Raw genomic sequence first — 17,632 nt, 5'->3', positions numbered from 1 at the left:
CCTCGGCCTTCTCCTCCATCTTGCCTTAACTCAGCAGCTCTTATGACAGTGTTGTCACCACCTCTTCTTGTTCTTTCCATGTTGACAACATCTTTTCCTTGTCATGTTTGTGGTGATTTAGCTCTTCTTTTAGCTGTTCCTACTCTTGGAGGGTCTTGAGGAGTCGGTTCTTTGCCTCAAACAGCTTTTTTGTTGACTCCGTGTCCTTCTAGGCCCTAATCTCTTGCAATTCCTTCAATCTTTGTTCCTTTTAGCTCCTCTCCTTGTGGAACTCTGCATCGGCTTGTGTTTTTACCCTCTTCAACTCCTCAATGAGCTCCTCTCCTAGGTTTTTTGATTGCGTGAATTGCTCCTCTATAACCTTTTGCCCCTATATGAGGCTTGAGAAGTCCATTTTTCTAGCCCCATTTCTCCCTCTATCTTTTCCCCTTATCGATCTTTTGCACTTTCTTCTTCCTTCTCCACCTCCATTTTCTTCCTTACTTCTAATTTATTCTTTAAGTCATCCACTTGCCTTTGATAGATAGTTATCTACTTTGTCTTCTCTAGTTGGTAGGCAATAAATGCATCCTTTTCCACCTCCAATTCCACCATAGTGGCCTTCATGTCTTCCTTCATCTTTTCAAGTTGGCCTAGGAGGTCCTGCATGTACTCGTTGTAGTTGGTTGCTGTCGGCATGGCCAATCGCATAGAGGTTGTAGATGCTTCGACCTTGGACTTCTTTGGGTCTCTTTTCTGGATTTTATGTCCATGGAAACAAGTCTCTTTGTCCCTATTACTGGTACTCTGCCACCACTGGGCGTTGGATCGAGAGCTGCTTCACCAAGCTCAATAGGTACTGCACCCATGCCACCATGTTGCATTGGTCCACTCCCCCTTTTGAGGTCTCCTGGGTGGTGACTAGTGTGGCAATCAAGGCCGATGGTGGTGGGTTCATGGGGGCCTTTCCCTTGCCCTGCACAATGGACCCTTGAACTCTTTCTTTTGTTGTAGCATTGGAGCTTGGCTCATCACTGTTGAGATGGCAAGCTCAACACGTGTAGACATTGATGAGATGGACCGCCTGGCTAGATGGGTTTGCACATCTATGCTTAGAACATTGGTGGTCATTATGATACTCACATGGCCACTAACTTATCACTTATTATATTTAGTTTGTTACACCTACCTACAACTGGCAAAGATATAGTGCCTATCGATTAGTGTAGTATATTATACACTATTTGACTTAGCAAGCCACTTTCCTTTATGTTGTATCTTATCTATACTTTGTGTACATTGTGTAGTGTGTGGAAGAAGAAGAAGAAATCAGCAAGAAAACTTTTTGGCCTCCATCTCTCTTCTTGTGTTCTTGAGTGAGCCTCCTCTTGTGTATACAATGTGTGTTTGGCGCAGCAACTCAAGCAAGTCCTCCCACCACACGATTCTTGACAATCACCTGGGATTCTCCTTGTGAGTTCTTCTATTCAGGAGGTTTCCTCTACCGATGATCACAAGGCTAGGGTCAATTGCTCATCTTCTTCTCTTTTCAGTCTTTCCTTATTGATGAACCCTTATTTTAGTGCAAAATTTGTCAAAAATCAATGCTATGTATTGTCAAATGTTGTGCAGACTACAAGGTCTTTTGGACATGTAAATCTCATTTGTACTTGGCCTAACAAACTATAAAGGCTATGAACCTTAGAATAATTTTGTATTTTGTGCTTTCATAAAATTAATTTTAAAAAAACGAGGTTTGAAAGGTCATGGGAGAGGAGGTTGGAAAAGGTGGTTTTAACTACATTTCTTCTTTATCTTCTAATCTCACGATTCTTTTTCTCTCTCTCTCTCATTTTGCACAACTCTTGTTCCCTTCTCTTGTGCTTCATGTTTGATCTCTTGAGAGAAGGAGTGAGGAAGGAATTTCTGATAAACTCTCTTGCATGCAGTGGTTCATGGTTTTTGTGTGTAAGAAGAGAGATTTGAAATGCTTCTTTGATGGTTTTTGGGAGTACTCATAGCCTCCCTTTCCTGGGCTTTCTTTGTGCTTGGAGGGTAGATTCATTGGTGCATTTGCTGGGAGGGAGGTGATTCTAGAATGCCAAACAAATAAGCCAAGTGCAAGGGTTTGTGAGAAAGGCAAAGGCATCAAAACGATTTAGGATTTTAGGAGGAGTTCAGGATTGCGCAAGCCATTAAAACGATTCAAGAAAACAAGAAAACTGATGGGCACCTTGATCTAAACTATTGCTATCTCTTATCAAATCCTAGAAGCAAGTCACGCCTACTTATCCTCATAAGAAGTCAAAGCATAAAGAAAAAAAAAGAATGAGAAGGGAAATAAGGAAAAGATAGAGGAAGAAGAGAAGGAGAAGGAGTAGTTTGTGGCAACACGAGAAGCAGAACTTGACAAGGATGATGATGGAGTAGTTCGGGGTAAGAAATCAAGTAGAAAGAAGGGTTTTACATGAGGATAAAGCTCAGCGCAGCATTGAAGGAATCGTTTGATCTTCTCTACCATGGTCGCCCATAAGCATCATCAAACACCATCATAGCAAAACAATGATTTGCAAGCTTGCAGATGACACATTGCTTCTCTCTATCTTTCATTTATTTTTTTTAAAAAAGAAACCCTACCTCTTAACCCCAGTTCATATGTCATTGAGAATCTCTTCTCTATCACACAAAAGCTAATCATAGTAAGGGTCAAGTTAAATGTACCCAAAGTCATGCATCAAATTCTCTAGCCCACGATGGGAGGAGATCTTCATTGACAAAATCATCAGAGTGAGGATATGTTGCAGTGAAAATTTATTATATGGGGGCCTTTCTTGCACAAAGCTTCATTGTAGCAAAGTTATTATTTCTATGTTGTGGGAGATGTTCTTTTGTGGACCAAAGGTGGATGGGAGATCCTTATTGGATTCCAAAAGAAGAGCATTTGAAGAATACATGTGGGAGTGTCTGAAGGTCAAAGAGCCCTTTTGATAAAGTGATATTAAGAGTTGCGGGGTCTTCACCAAGTTTGGTTCATAGGAGCTCACCTCTCAAGTGTGGGAGAATGATGAACCCTTATTTCAATGCAAAATTGGTAAAAAATCAATGCTACATGTTGTCAAATGTAGTGCAAACTACATGGTCTTTTGGACATGTGAATCTCATTTGTACTTGGCCTAACAAACTATAAAGGCTATGAACCTTAGAATAATTTTGTATTTTTTGTGCTTCCATAAAATGAGTTTTAAAAAAAGGAGGTTTGAAAGGTTGTGGGAGAGGAAGTTGGAAAAGGTGTTTTAACTACCTCTCTCCTTTATTTTCTAATCTCACGATTCTCTCTCTCTCTCTCTCTCTCTCTCTCTCTCTCTCTCATTTTGTGCAATTCTCGTTCCCTTCTCTTGTGCTTCATGTCTGATCTCTTGAGAGAGGGAGTGAGGAAGGAATTTCTAGTAAACTCTCTTGCACGCAGTGGTTCATGGTTTTTGTGTGTAAGAAGAGAGGTTTGAAATGCTTCTTTGATGGTTTATGGGTCTGTGAGATTACTCACAGGCTCCCTTTCCTAGGATTTCTTTGTGCTTGGAGGGCAGATTCACTTATTTTCTATTTGCTTCCTTCTTTGTTCCTCTTCCTCTCTTCTTGACTCCTCCTCCATCCTTCTTACTTGTTCCTCTTTCTCTTCCTGCTTCTTTCTCTAATCATCTTCTAATTCTCTCGATTCTTTGTGCAACTTCTACTTGCTTTTCTTCTTCTGCTAGAGTTTTCTTTCTTTTCCTTGGGATGCACAGCTTGATTTTTCTTTTTGCACATTGGCTCTATGGGACTGAGCCCTCCTTCCCTTCCTCACTAATGGTTCTCTCACTTGAGGCCTCTTGTTGCTGCAGGACTTGGGATGAAGCTTCCCTCTTTTCAGGTGATTGTACGGGCAAACTATGGGCTAGTGAGCACTCAGGAGTTCCTTCTACCACTTCCTATATTTCCAAGTCCCCAATGGCCTCCTTGATGATGGCGGTGAGCACACCTCAGAAACCTATATTGAAGTCCTTAGCTGCTGGTTTTTCCTTGCCATCTCCATTGTGGAAGCCAGAGACTCCCTACTTGCTACCCTGTCTCTTGTGGCTAGCACTTTCGCTAAGGTTTCCATGGTCTTGTGCACGTAGCCATTCCAATTGATTTCATCCAACGACTTGGCCATGAGGCTCTTGAGCAGCATTGGTACTCCAATCCTACTCATTAAGGCATTGTACCTCTGAGTGGAGAATAGATCATGGACTATCTTTGCTTGTAGCTTGATGTTAGGGTCGGGGATGTTGGCTAGACTAATTCCATCATTCGTGTACACTTGAGCCTTGTCCATCCCTAGCATACTATAGACATCTCTTTTGGGCCACCTCTCAGGCTTGTTGACCAACCCTATAGCTCTTTCAACCCTGTTGCGGCTCAACTCCACTTCTAGTTTGTGAGTCTCTCCTCCTTGTCTCATTATCATAGTGCCACAATTTCTATTTGCATCGACAATTCATAGGAACTCCTTGCACTTGTTGTAGTCAATGGTTTGACCAAACTTCTCCATGTATTTGCCAAGATTACCCTAGTCAATGATCTATTTTACCACCTACTCTTTCATCTCCATGCTTTCTAAGTTTTGGATGCTTCTGAACTTAAGCTTATTAAAGGCCCTTGTTTTCGTTGTTAGGTCATATTTGGCCTGCTCTTCTTCCATGAATGGGACTTACCACCTTTATTGTGCCTGGCCATCTTGGGTTCTTGTCATGATGCAATAGCTCACTATTAGTTTATGTGAAACAATTTTTTGCTAAAAGATGAGGGGGTTATGAATATATGCTATGGAAAGATGAAGTGCTCAAATATAGAATGAAAATTTTTGCTTCAAGCAGTCCACATAGTTCAACCCAGAATTCCATGAATCCTTAAGCACAAATTGACTTTTATCATTCCCTTTTTCTTTTTAAAGTTCGGTTTAAGGTTTAAGTTGTGTCTTCTTTTCCGCCTTACCCCCTCCCCATCGAGAGTGATGAAAATCCTTCTAGGATTGGAGAACAAAGGTTTAAGGGCATGAACTACATGTGTGCTATGCTTTACTTTGTCATGCCAATCATAGAATTTTGGATTATACTCCAAGTGGGCATGATGATCCATGTCATGAGGTCTAATGCCTACCAGTGTAATATAGGTCAAGACATCAGTGAGGAAGTCACCGGAGTTCATCTTGCTAGTGATATGCGATTCCTCCTTGATCAAGATTCGATCAAAATAGGGGTGGGCCATGACGCGGTCTTCTAACAGTTGATTGCCTTGACTGATAGCCAATACTTTGAAAGAGGTAGGGGCTACATAAGTTGGATCATACTTGGAGGTTTTGATTGCTCATCTTTCCTCTTCATTGGTCATAATTTGGCAACCCTCTTGTTCCTTGGAGACGAAGAGTGTACTATTTGTGCAAAAAAAAAGAGAGCCAATTAGCTTTTTCAACTATTCGAGCTCTTGACTTATTGTAGAAACGTTTCTCCTGCTATAGGATGTGACTAGTCATTGTGTGCAAGCTTGCTCTTGAGAGAATTCAGTGGCGATCAATTCCTCCGCCTACCACATGAATCTTCATAAACATGAATTTGGATTCTTCCCAAGTGCATGGCAAGGAGCATACATCTACTACTAATGGATCGATTAGGAGCCCTAAGTCCATCCATTCATAGCTCCTTCCTAGCATCTAATTGTCTAATCCAGGTGAATAAGTCATCCCCCATATTAGTAGCTAGGTTTAAGGCCAATGTAAGGATAGATCTGTGCTCGTTGGAGGATTTAAGGCCTATGGGAGATTGAGGTTTGGTTGAGCTGGATTACTCCACTACTGATGCTTGCCTCCTAGGCTGTTTAGTGGGGTGTCTATTGGTCACTTGTGCAATGGATTGGTCTTATAGCTCAGACAATGCATTGCCTTCTGCTTGTGGAGCAGTTGGGATACTGGGAGCATTAGGTTGAGTTGGTCTAAGGGCAGCTAGTTTTGGTTTTGGTCAATAGATGCATTGAGGTTCTATGGTTTTTGTGCTTTTGGAGTCAATTGATTTCTCATTCCTAGCAAGCTTACCATTTTGTGAAGATGGGCTAGAGGGCTTGGATTGAGGGGCACTCTGTTGAGATATCGAGCTCCACTCGTGATACACCAGGGTGACCGTTGTGTATTTATGTCACCGACTTGTCAGTTGCAGACACTGTTGGTACACCGCCCATGAATAATAGCTACATGACAACTATCCTTATCTACTCTAGTTCGTGGCTCAGTTAGTATGCCACCTTAGTTAGTTGAGTTTGGTTTTTGAGACCCATATATAGGGTTCTTCTATTTATTTGTATGAGAGTTCTTTTGGCTTACACAACTAAGAAGAGGAAAATTATTTTCAGCCTCCACCTCTGTGTGTATTCCCCCATTGTGCAAGCAAGAAAGCTACAAGTGAGACTCCTTCCTTCTCTCCCACAATCTTGGCATGGTATCAGAGCCTTGTTCGTGGTAAGGAGCTCAAGAAAGCAAGCCAAGCTCGCGGTGTTCTGGTAAGAGGAGCAGTGTTGCTTTCATTTTCTGTTTTTGGGAGCAGATCTCTGCAGGTAACACAATCGGAAAGTGCAGGAGTGCATTGTCTCAGGTTGAGACGCCCTGCGCGGTGAAGCAAGAGGGCAGTATATGCTGCAGGTAAGGGCTTTAGCCCTTGGCGACCTTGTTTTTTTTATTTGAGGCCATTTTGAGGCCTGTTTTGGAGGCGGAAGTTTTCTGCACGCATTCAGGAAAAGGCCCTGTTTTATGTTGTGCGACCATTGTTCTACAGGTCGGTGAGCAGTTACCATAGAAATTGCATCGTATGCTTGTGTGCAGAGACATTGGGAGTTACAGAATCATCCTTGGTTCCTATTTATGCAAAATCGTCACTAGGAAGTGACTGTGTGGTCAAATACCACTTTCGCCAGTTTTGCAGATTTTCCCTTGTGAGGGTGAAGCTGTGTTTTTTGCAGTGACAGAATTTTTTGCAGTGTTCTGTAATGGCGTCTGATTCTCTTTCACAGATTGTCACTGAAAAGCTTGACAAGAATAACTTCCAAGCATGGAAGTTTAGAATGACGAATTTCCTTATGGGAAAAGGATATTGGGAATTTGTTGCAGGAAATGAAGAAGAACCAGTTCTTCCTGATGTTCCCAATCAACAGTAAATGCAGGCATTTAAAGCATGGCATGAGAGAGCCAGGAAAGTTATGTACTGGCTGTCTATCAGCATTTCAGACTTTATGATTGTGCATATTCAAGATGCAAGTACGCCAAAGGAGGCATGGGATACTTTGTCAAAAATATATAGCACAAATACGCAAGCCAAGAAAATGCAGCTCAAGCAAGAGTTGCACAATGTGCAAAGAGAAAGTATGAGCATCAATGACTACCACATGAAGGTGAAGAAGATTGCAGATGCACTTGCTTCCATTGGGTTGCTAATGGAAGATGATGATTTAGTCTCAGTGACCTTGAATGGTCTAGGAAAGGATTATGCACAGTTCCGAACATCCATTTCCGTTCGTGAAAGATTTCCTGATTTTGAGGAGTTGATTGCTCTTCTAATTTCTGAGGAGCAGAGAAATGGTGGTGCATCTTCTTCAGGAGGAACTTCAAAAGAAGCTGTCTTCTACTCAAATGCTGGAAGAGGTAGAGGCAGAGGTAGAGGAGGCCGATATGGAGGCAGTGGTAGAAATCAGAATATGCAGCAAACTCAAGAAAACCAGTCCTATGGAGGAGGACATGGTAACTCTAGAGGCAGGGGGAGCCAAAGAGGTCGTGGTGGATGGCAAAGAGGCCAAAATGCAAACACCAATGTTGAATGCTACTACTGTGGTAAAATGGGTCATATGGCTAAAGACTGCTATAAAAAGCAGAATGACATCATGAATGGAAAACTGCAACAAGGGAATTATGCATCTTCTAGTAGACAGGGTGATGACAGAAATGAGCATTTGTTTATGGTGCAGCACATGAACAATTCTGTGACAAGTGCAGAAGAAAGCAACGATGTATGGTATGTTGACTCAGGTGCATCAAACCACATGACAAGTCATGCAGAATGGATGGAGGATGCAAGGAAAATGGAAAAACCAGGATTTGTGGAGAGTGGTGATGATACTGCACATCCTATTGTGCAGATTGAAAAAAGTCATTTGTCTATGCAGGATGGGAAGAAGAAATACCTGTCTGATGTATTTCATGTCCCGAATATCACCAAGAATCTGGTTTCTGTTGGTCAAATGGTTGAGCAGGGCTTGCAGGTCAGATTTAATCCTCATGGATGCTTTGTTGAGAATATGAAAAATAAAGGTCGCTTGATAGCAAAAGAAAAGAAGAAGGGCAGAATGTTTACGTTGGATGCAGACATGTCTGAATTGAGTGCAGCAATGTTTGCACATGGGACCGGTGTAGTTGCAAATATTGATATCTGGCATAAACGCATTGGTCATGTTAATGTACAGCGACTTAAATCAATGCAGGCCCAAAATATTGTTGCAGGATTGCCCAAATTCAAGGTTGCAGAAATGCATAAGGTATGTGAAGCCTGTCAGTTTGGAAAACAGGCAAGGAAACCATTTCCTAGACATGTTCAAAAGAGTGACAAGCCATTGGAATTAATCCACTCTGATGTGTGGACTAGTAAAGCTGCATCTCTTGGAGGCTGTCATTATTTTGTCACTTTTATTGATGACTATAGCAGAAAAGTTTGGGTGTATTTTATGAAAAAGAAAAGTGAAGTTATTGGGCATTTCAAAACTCTTAAAGCTATGGCTGAAAAAGAAACAGGTCTGCAAATAAAATGCCTAAGGTCAGATGGAGGGGGAGAGTACCTCTCAAATGAGTTTGCAAGGTTCCTGCAGGAGCATGGCATAAAGCAGTAATATTCATGCAGTCATACCCCACAACAAAATGGAATTGCAAAAAGGAAACACATGCATATTGGAGAGGTATCTCGTGCCATGATCAATGAAAAGGACCTGCCAGATTTTTATTGGGCTGAAGCAGTTGCTACAGCAGTCTATATAATGAACAGGACTCCCACTGCAGCAATACATGGGATGACTCCAGAGGAGAGGTATACTGGTAGGAAACCAGATATTTCTCATTTGAAAATTTTTTGTTGCATTGCCTATGTACATGTGCCAGATGAGCTGAGATCCAAGTTGGATCCAAAAGCTGAGAAGTGCATCTTTATTGGTTACTCTCTACAGCAAAAAGGGTATAGATGCTATAACCCTTCTACTCGTAAGTTTACAGTGAGCAGAGATGTTGTTTTTGATGAGATGAGTAGCTGGTATAAACCAGTAAATGTGATTGATGATGTAGATGCACAAAATGGTAATGCTGCACAGAATTCACAGCAGTAGTCACAAAATATTAGTGGACCTAGAGCGTCCTCTAGCAGTGGTTCACATTCTTCACCATGGACAGGCAGATTGAGATCAGGAGAATCTTCTCAAAGTAATGCAAATAGTGGTATGCAGGTATCACAAAAAGGAAAAGAGAAGGTTGATCAGCCCATGTTTGATGTGAATGCAGGTCACTCTTATGTGGATGGTGAATCTAGTGGCTCAGAACAGAGCATTGATGATGAGTTGGGTATTCCTTCTATTATTACACCTGGAGTAAGGAAGACCAGGGATGTTTTGAGAGCACCTGGGAGTGAACCTACTTTGCGCAGGTCTACTAGAGCTAGGTATCCTGTGGATAGGCTGAAATATGATGGAATACATCCATTCACTATGCATATATGGTCAAAGTGATACAGGAACCAAAATCCACTTCTTTTGAGCAAGCCATGGGAAAAGAAAAATGGGAGAAAGCCATGGATGAAGAAATGGATGCCTTGGAAGCAAATGCTACATGGGAATCGGTACCTTTGCCTAAAGGTAAAAATGCAATTGGCTGTAAGTGGGTTTATAAGGTGAAGCACAATGCAGATGGTTCTGTGAACAGATACAAGGCAAGATTAGTAGTCAAGGGGTATGCACAAACATATGGCATTGACTATGAAGAAACATTCAGTCCGGTTGCAAGGATGGCAACCGTAAGAGCAGTCATTGCTATGGCTGCATCAAAGGGATGGTCTTTACATCAGATGGATGTAAAGAATGCCTTCTTGCATGGTGATTTGCAAGAAGAGGTCTATATGGAGCAGCCACCAGGTTATGTGCATGCTGTTCATCCTGAGTTTGTTTGCAGGTTGAAGAAAGCCCTGTATGGCTTGAAGCAAGCACCTAGAGCATGGTCTGACAAGATAGGACAGTATCTTGTCACTATTGGATTTCATATTTCCAAGGCAGATTTCTCACTTTATGTGAGAAAAACAGAGAAAGGTATTATGCTACTTGTCATTTATGTTGATGATTTGATTATGACAGGTGACAGTGATGAAGATATCCTTCATGTGAAAATGCTATTGAAGCAGAAGTTTGAGATGAAGGATTTGGGAGAGCTACGTTATTTCTTGGACATTGAGGTGATTAGATCACCAAGCGGGATACAGCTCTTGCAGAGGCAGTATGGATTGGACATGTTGTCCAAATATGGGATGACAGGCTATAAGCCTATTTCAGTTCCTTTGGAGCAGAATGTGAAGCTGAGCACAGATACAGGTGAGCTTCTAGAAGACCCTACTATGTACATACGCATAGTAGGAAGCTTGATTTATATGACTATTACCAGGCCAGATTTGATCTATGTTGTTGGATTGGTAAGTCAGTTTATGCAGGCTCCAAGGAAACCGCATTTGGATGCGGCTAGACGCATACTCAGGTATGTGAAGTCCACATTGCAGTATGGACTATTTTATGTGACTGGGATTCAGATACAGCTGCATGGATACACTGATGCTAATTGGGTTGGTAGTATTTCTGATAGAGGATCTACCAGTGGATATGTGTTCTCTTTTGGGAGTGCTGCAGTCACTTGGAGCAGCAAGAAACAGCCTACAGTTGCCTTGTCGAGCACAAAGGCTGAGTACAGGGGTGCAGCAATGGCTGCATGTGAGGTAGCTTGGTTGCATAAGCTACTTTATGATATGCATCAGTCTACAGATGGGCCAGTTGTCATTTATTGTGACAACATGAGCAGTATACACTTGGCAAATAACCCAGTCTATCATGCTAGAACAAAGCACATTGAGGTGCATTATCACTATGTGCGGGAGAGGGTTTTACTAGGTCTTATTGATCTAGTTTATGTCAGCACAGAGGATCAGGTAGCTGACATATTCACGAAGGCATTGGGCACAGAGAAGCTACGCAAGTTCAGAGACCTGCTTGGTGTGCAGGAATTGGGATTGAGCTCGAGGGGGAGTGTTGAGATATCGAGCTCCACTCGTGATACGCCAGGGTGACCGTTGTGTATTTATGTCACCGACTTGTCAGTTGCAAACGCGGTTGGTACACCGCCCATGAATAATAGCTAGATGACAGCTATCCTTATCTACTCTAGTTCGTGGCTCAGTTAGTATGCCTTCTTAGTTAGTTGAGTTTGGTTTTTGAGACCCATATATAGGGTTCTTCTATTTCTTTGTATGAGAGTTCTTTTGGCTTACACAACTAAGAAGAGGAAAACTGTTTTCAGTCTCCACCTCTGTGTGTATTCCCCCATTGTGCAAGCAAGAAAGCTACAAGTGAGACTCCTTCCTTCTCTCCCACAATCTTGACACACTCACTAGGTGGCTACGGTGGATGTTTGAGCACCCATTTGAGCTATTTGTCAATGGTCTTGGGTGTGGCTCCCTTGGGTTGTGACCATTTTGTTTCAACAGGGTGGGACAAGTCCCAACCTTCCTCCTTAGTCTGCTTTGCACTTGGTTTCTCTACCAGTGGCAATGCAAGCTGCTGCCTTGCTGAAAGCCATCACTATCCAAACATTTCCAATGTCTAGGTGAATGCATTGGGAGTCATAATCAACATTGTAGTGTGCTTGTTTTTTGAATGCACATCCTATAACAATTCCTTACTGACGAACTTAGTGTTAGGCATCACATAGAAGATCATAGGTAGGCTTTTAGCCTTGATAGAGCTTGTTATTTTGCACTTTTCTAGCATAGTGAGTAGGACTTTCCCCCAAATGGATTGAGTTTAGCATTAGCAGGCTATAGTTGGGGCTTACCAAGGAGGGCCCAATGATCGTGTGTAAGGATATGAAAGTAAGCTCCCTCATCAATAAGTGCATCAAAGGCGTGTGTCTTCTGGGGCAGTCACTAATATACATAGGTAGGTAGCTTCTACCATTTTCTAATCCTTGTCCTCTATCTCAATGATGGTGACTATTGTTACGTTTACATGGGATTTTAGCATTGGAGACTTGTGTAGTGGATGCGTTGGAGGGTAGTACTTCTTGAGGCAACTACCATTGAAGAAGCCTATGCCCTCTCCTCCTAAGATCTCGAGATCTATGCTACTAGTTTGACTAATGTTGCGGACCTTGAAAGGCCCCAATGCTTTGAACTTCATCTTCTACTTATGGCCCTTTATAGAGTATAGTAGCACTAGGTTTCCTTTCTCAAAGTCATGTTGTTTGAGATGTGTTTGTCAAACCATTTCTTGTGTCTTGCCTTTTCGCAGATTAGCACATGGCTAGCTAGGAGTTGAGTCTCAAAAAGGCACTCTAGCTCTACCAAGCATTCCATCCATGCCTCCTTTCCATCCCGTCTTTCTTCCATTGCCACTCTCAAGCTTGGAATGAAAGACTCCATGGGCAAGATCGCTTCGATCCTGCAGGTAAGTTTGAATGGTGTTTGCCCTACAGTTGTCTTTTAGGTTGTTCTACAGGCCCATAGCACTGCCATGAGTTTATTGTCCTAGTCGCTACATGAGGCAGAGACTCCTTAATTAGTACGTTCACTAGGAATTTGTTTGTGAATTCCACTTGGCCATTAGCTTGAGGGTATTATGGTGATGATTTTCTAATGGATGATCAAGAATGTAAACAGTAAATGGGCAATCACTTCATTAATGAAGTGCATGCCTTAATCACTAACTAGCTCAATTGAGCAGCCAAATCACAAGATCACATTCTCCCAAAGGAACTTAGCCATGGTCTTAGCATCATTCTTCTTGGTGGCATGAGCTTTGGCCCATTTTGTGAGATAATTCATCGCTACAATAATATACCTTGCTTGTGAGTACTACGTTATAGGGCCGATTAGCCCAATAAATTCAGTGCTCCACTTTTCAAAGAATTGGTGTGCTATTACCAGGGTCAACACCATCTTATCCTTATAGATTGATACTTTGGTCCTTTGACATTCGTTGCAGTGCTTCACAAACTTAGCAGCATTATGAAATAGGGTGGGCCACCGCATCTGAAATTGCAGCACCTTGCATGTTGTAGTGTCTCTGCTAAAGTTTCCTCTAGTAATTCCACCATGTGCTTTAACAAGCACCTCATGCATTTCATATTCACACATGCATCTCCGCAATAATCTGCGTCCTATCCTAGTTTATAGAGTTGATTGGTAATTAATTGATAGGGTTGAATCTTTAGGATAAGGTACATTAGCCTAGCATTCTCTATAGGTCTCTCAAGCAATCCATGCTCTAGGACTTGGACTATGTCACTAGCCCAATACGGTATTAGATCGGCTCTGAAAAGGTCTATCTCACTGGACATGCTAAACAAGTGCACATTGGGTAAGTTGTCTATGATGCCTTGTCTAGTGGCTTCTCTTGTGGGTATGCGAGACATATGGTCGACCATGTAATGTTGCTCACCCTTGCGTACAACCATAGAGAAGTCAAATCTAGAAGTAAGAGTAACCACCTAGTTGTGCACCCTGTAGCACAAGGTTTATTCACTTGATAAAGTAAGGCTTGATGGTCAATGAAGAAGACAAAGGGTGCAGCCAAAAGGTAATGATGAAACTTCTTTATAGTAGCAAATACCATGGCTAGGCCTTGCCTCTCTTGTTGAGAAACACGGATCTAGAGCTAGCTAGCTATGGTGGATGCAAATCAAACACACAATACATTATTAGAATGAGAGATTGTAACTCAAGTGAATTAGATTCTAAGATAGATTAGCTTGGACTCATAAAGACAGTCTTGAGTAACTCAAATTGATAGTTCCATTGCATTGTAATGAGTGTCAACCAAGTACATGTCTTTATAGATTTTTGGATAGTACCACTCTCCTCACTGTGCATATGGGATTTTGAACATCTCTTCCTAGAGCATACATCATTTGTCTATCTTCCATACAAAACCACTTATGGGCAAGCCCCTTTTGGACACACATTCAGCCTCTATGGGCATACATCTAGCCTTTATGGCCAAGCATCATTTGTTATTCTCAACACCCCCCCCCCCCCCTCAAATGATAAGTTTCTACCCTTGATGGCTTTTGCCCCCCCTACATGATGACATGGCCCGGGAGACTAGCTCTTTGCTGGCAGTCTAGTCAAGTTAAGGCTTGAAACTTTACATCTTTGGTAAGGGATTTTACATCCACTACGGGAAACAAGATCCACTACAAGAAATAAAGATCCAATATGGAAAAAATTATTTGTTGTCATCAGCAATGGAAATTTCTTTATCTTCCTTTTGCTTCTTTGGCATCCTTTGCTTTTCTCAATCTTCTGGGTGTCTTTAATCTTCTTGACTCCTTCTTGGTCTTCATGCTCTTCATATAGATACATTGTTGTAGTTTGTCATTACATAGATCTTGGAATACATAGGATTTAGGATTCTAGTGGCTTTTGAGTCATTGTAGCATTTTGGGCATGCACGATGAACACATTTCTCCTTGTATAACTCTCGATTTTGGAATACATGGCTTGACATGGCATTGGGCATTTGAGCATGGTGTAGGCAAATCATTTCAAGTTCGAGAAGGTCTTATCGATTGGCTTTCCGCTCAATGGCAGTGTCTAATCTCTTTTACACAGTGCTTTGTGGGAATTACAGAGGATAATGCAAACTTGTTTTTATAATCAAGTGTTTGTAGGAATTGTCAAAGATCAAGAAAACCAATATACAAGATCACTCTTATTCCCTTTGTACCTTCACATGAAAACATCTTTTAAAGTGATTTCAAGAATGAGTTCAGGGCAAAAAGCTTTGGGAACAAGGGCTCGATAGAACCGATTTGAGAATACGTGTGTGAAAGAGGTTTAATGGGTAAGACAAGGCATGAATAGGGTTTAGAGAGGGGAACATTAACCTTAAAAACAAGGGTTATTTAAAACAAGACTTTAGAAAAAACTCGCCATGAAAAACTCGTGCCGATTTTGTGATGGTGATCTTCATCAGTGCGTTGGATGTTAGGTTGGATCAACGTGCAGTAATGAACTGATTGCAAAATCTAGTGAGTGGCCATTGACTAATTCATCCATGGAAGGACGGTTGTGCTTGTTGTGTGACTACTCAGAGATGTATAACTAGGGTTCAGCAAGCTTGTACCTGCTTCGCTAGTGCTATGTTGTAAGGGTTTGCTCCTCTCTTGCAGAGTATATACTTGCTTTAGTCACTTCTGTTGGCTTGCAAGATCAGTCATGAATATCCATGATGCTCGAACACTTCTTACCTTGTAAGAGCAATTGGAAGAGACAAAGAAGAAACTTGTAGACTATCAGAGAGTGACAGATCATTGGAAGTAATAGTTGAACCAGTCTAAAAGAGAGAAGTTGCTCCACCAATCCTCTCTTCAATGTTTTTCACATATGCAACACTTTACTCTGTCTCTCTAGAAAAAATTTCTCCTTTTCCTTTTCTGTCTCTGTAACAGAGAAGGCTAGTCCCTTGTTTTGCTCAAGTAGCCCCCTTTGAAGTCAATAGCTACCAAAAGGACCAATATGTTTTTTACTTGAAACCAACTCTTGAATAGTAGTACTCTTCTCCTTCTTTGTCTCCTTCTCTAACAATGGTAGCCTTCCAAAATGACAATGAATGAAATATATCTCCAATGCAATCTTCACACACAAGCCTTGAGTTTCTTGAGTAGCACTTGCTGCACCTCCCTCCTTGAGTTTCTTTACCCTGTACAAAGCAATAGATGTTGGATGGCTTGAGAAAGTAGAATGGAGATAGGCTTGCACAAGGAGAAGAATGAGAGGGTTTAGAATAGGCAAGGAAGAAAACAATGTTGGAAAGATGTGCCCACTAGCTATCTACCTCAGCCATGGCTCTGATACCATGTTGAGAAACAGGGATCTAGAGCTAATTAGCTATGGAGGACACAAATCAAACACATGATACATTATCAGAATGAGAGATTGTAACTCAAGTGAATTAGGTTCCAAGATAGATTAGCTTGGACTCATAAAGACAATCTTGAGTAACTCAAACTGATAGTTCCATTGCATTGTAATGAGTGTCAACCAAGTACATGCCTTTATAGCCTTTTGGATAGTACCACTCTCCTCACTATGCATATGGTATTTTGAACATCTCTTCCTGGAACATACATCATTTTCTATCTTCCATACAAAGCCACTTATGGGAAAGCCTCTTTGGGCACATTTTCAACCTTTATGTGCATACATCTGGCCTTTATGGCCAAGCATCATTTGCTATTCTCAACATCTCCATGCTGGAGTATTTCATCTCCATATATTTGTGTGTTGTCTTCTACTAGCAAATCTCATAGGATAATCGAGATTATGTTCACTAAGTTGGCACAAAATAGCTCCCATGGCAAACTTCGAGGCATCAATGTGCATGCGGAATGTTATGCTCCAAACTAGGGCTTGTAGAACTGGTGTAGTCGTGAGAGCCTTTTTTAGTTCCTCATAGGTGTGTTAGCATTCCTTGGTCCACTCAAATATGATCATCAATTTATAAAAGGTCCTAGCGATCAATGCATAGTTCAAAACAAATCACTGATAGTACCATGTGTTTCCCATGAAGCACTAAACTCCCTTATAGTTCATGGGTGGTGGTAAATTGACAATGACTCTGACTTTGGAGAAGTCGGTGGCAATGCCATTGGAAAGGTTATACAAGCTACATCGCTCAAAGACTAGGTGAAGTTTATTTAGGTGTTCCCTCCAACTAGAGTGAATGCATAGATTGCCTCCAATTCTTGCCTAACTATGTCCTCGAAGATGGTATACATGAGATGTTGAAAGGTGGCTATGCATTCGTCAGCGTGAATGGCATGATTATATAGGCAAACAAGCCTCATTCTGTTGCAAACACTATTTTGAGCCTATCATCAGGGTGCACCTGCACCTGGTTACAACTTGAGAAGTTATCTAGGAAACTGTAGGTCTCTCTTCTCGCTACTCTCTCGAGCATGTGCTTAGTGTATGGTAATGGATAGTTATCTCTCTTTACCATAGCATTAATTTTTTATAGTTTACGTGCACTGGAATTTTTCCATTATTCTTCAAGACAATCAGTATGGGTGATACCTAGTCCGTGTGCTCAATTTCATAGATGAATCCAATCTTTAACAGCTTATCTATCTTTGATGGCGTGTGCATGCTTAGGATTCATTGAGTATGGCCATTGCTTCACAATTGTTGCATCAGGAGTCATCGGGATGTTATGGGTTACAACCCTCAGATCGACTTCTTTGAGTTCACTTAAGGACCAAGCGAATAGATCTATGTACTCTCACAAGAGACCAATGAGATTAACCTTCTCT

The sequence above is a fragment of the Lygodium microphyllum genome, chromosome 29, assembly GCF_053477565.2.
Source record: "Lygodium microphyllum isolate KBCC chromosome 29, Lygodium_microphyllum_v1.1.10, whole genome shotgun sequence".
In the NCBI taxonomy this organism is placed as follows: domain Eukaryota; kingdom Viridiplantae; phylum Streptophyta; class Polypodiopsida; order Schizaeales; family Lygodiaceae; genus Lygodium; species Lygodium microphyllum.
This window is presented reverse-complemented; position numbering follows the sequence as displayed.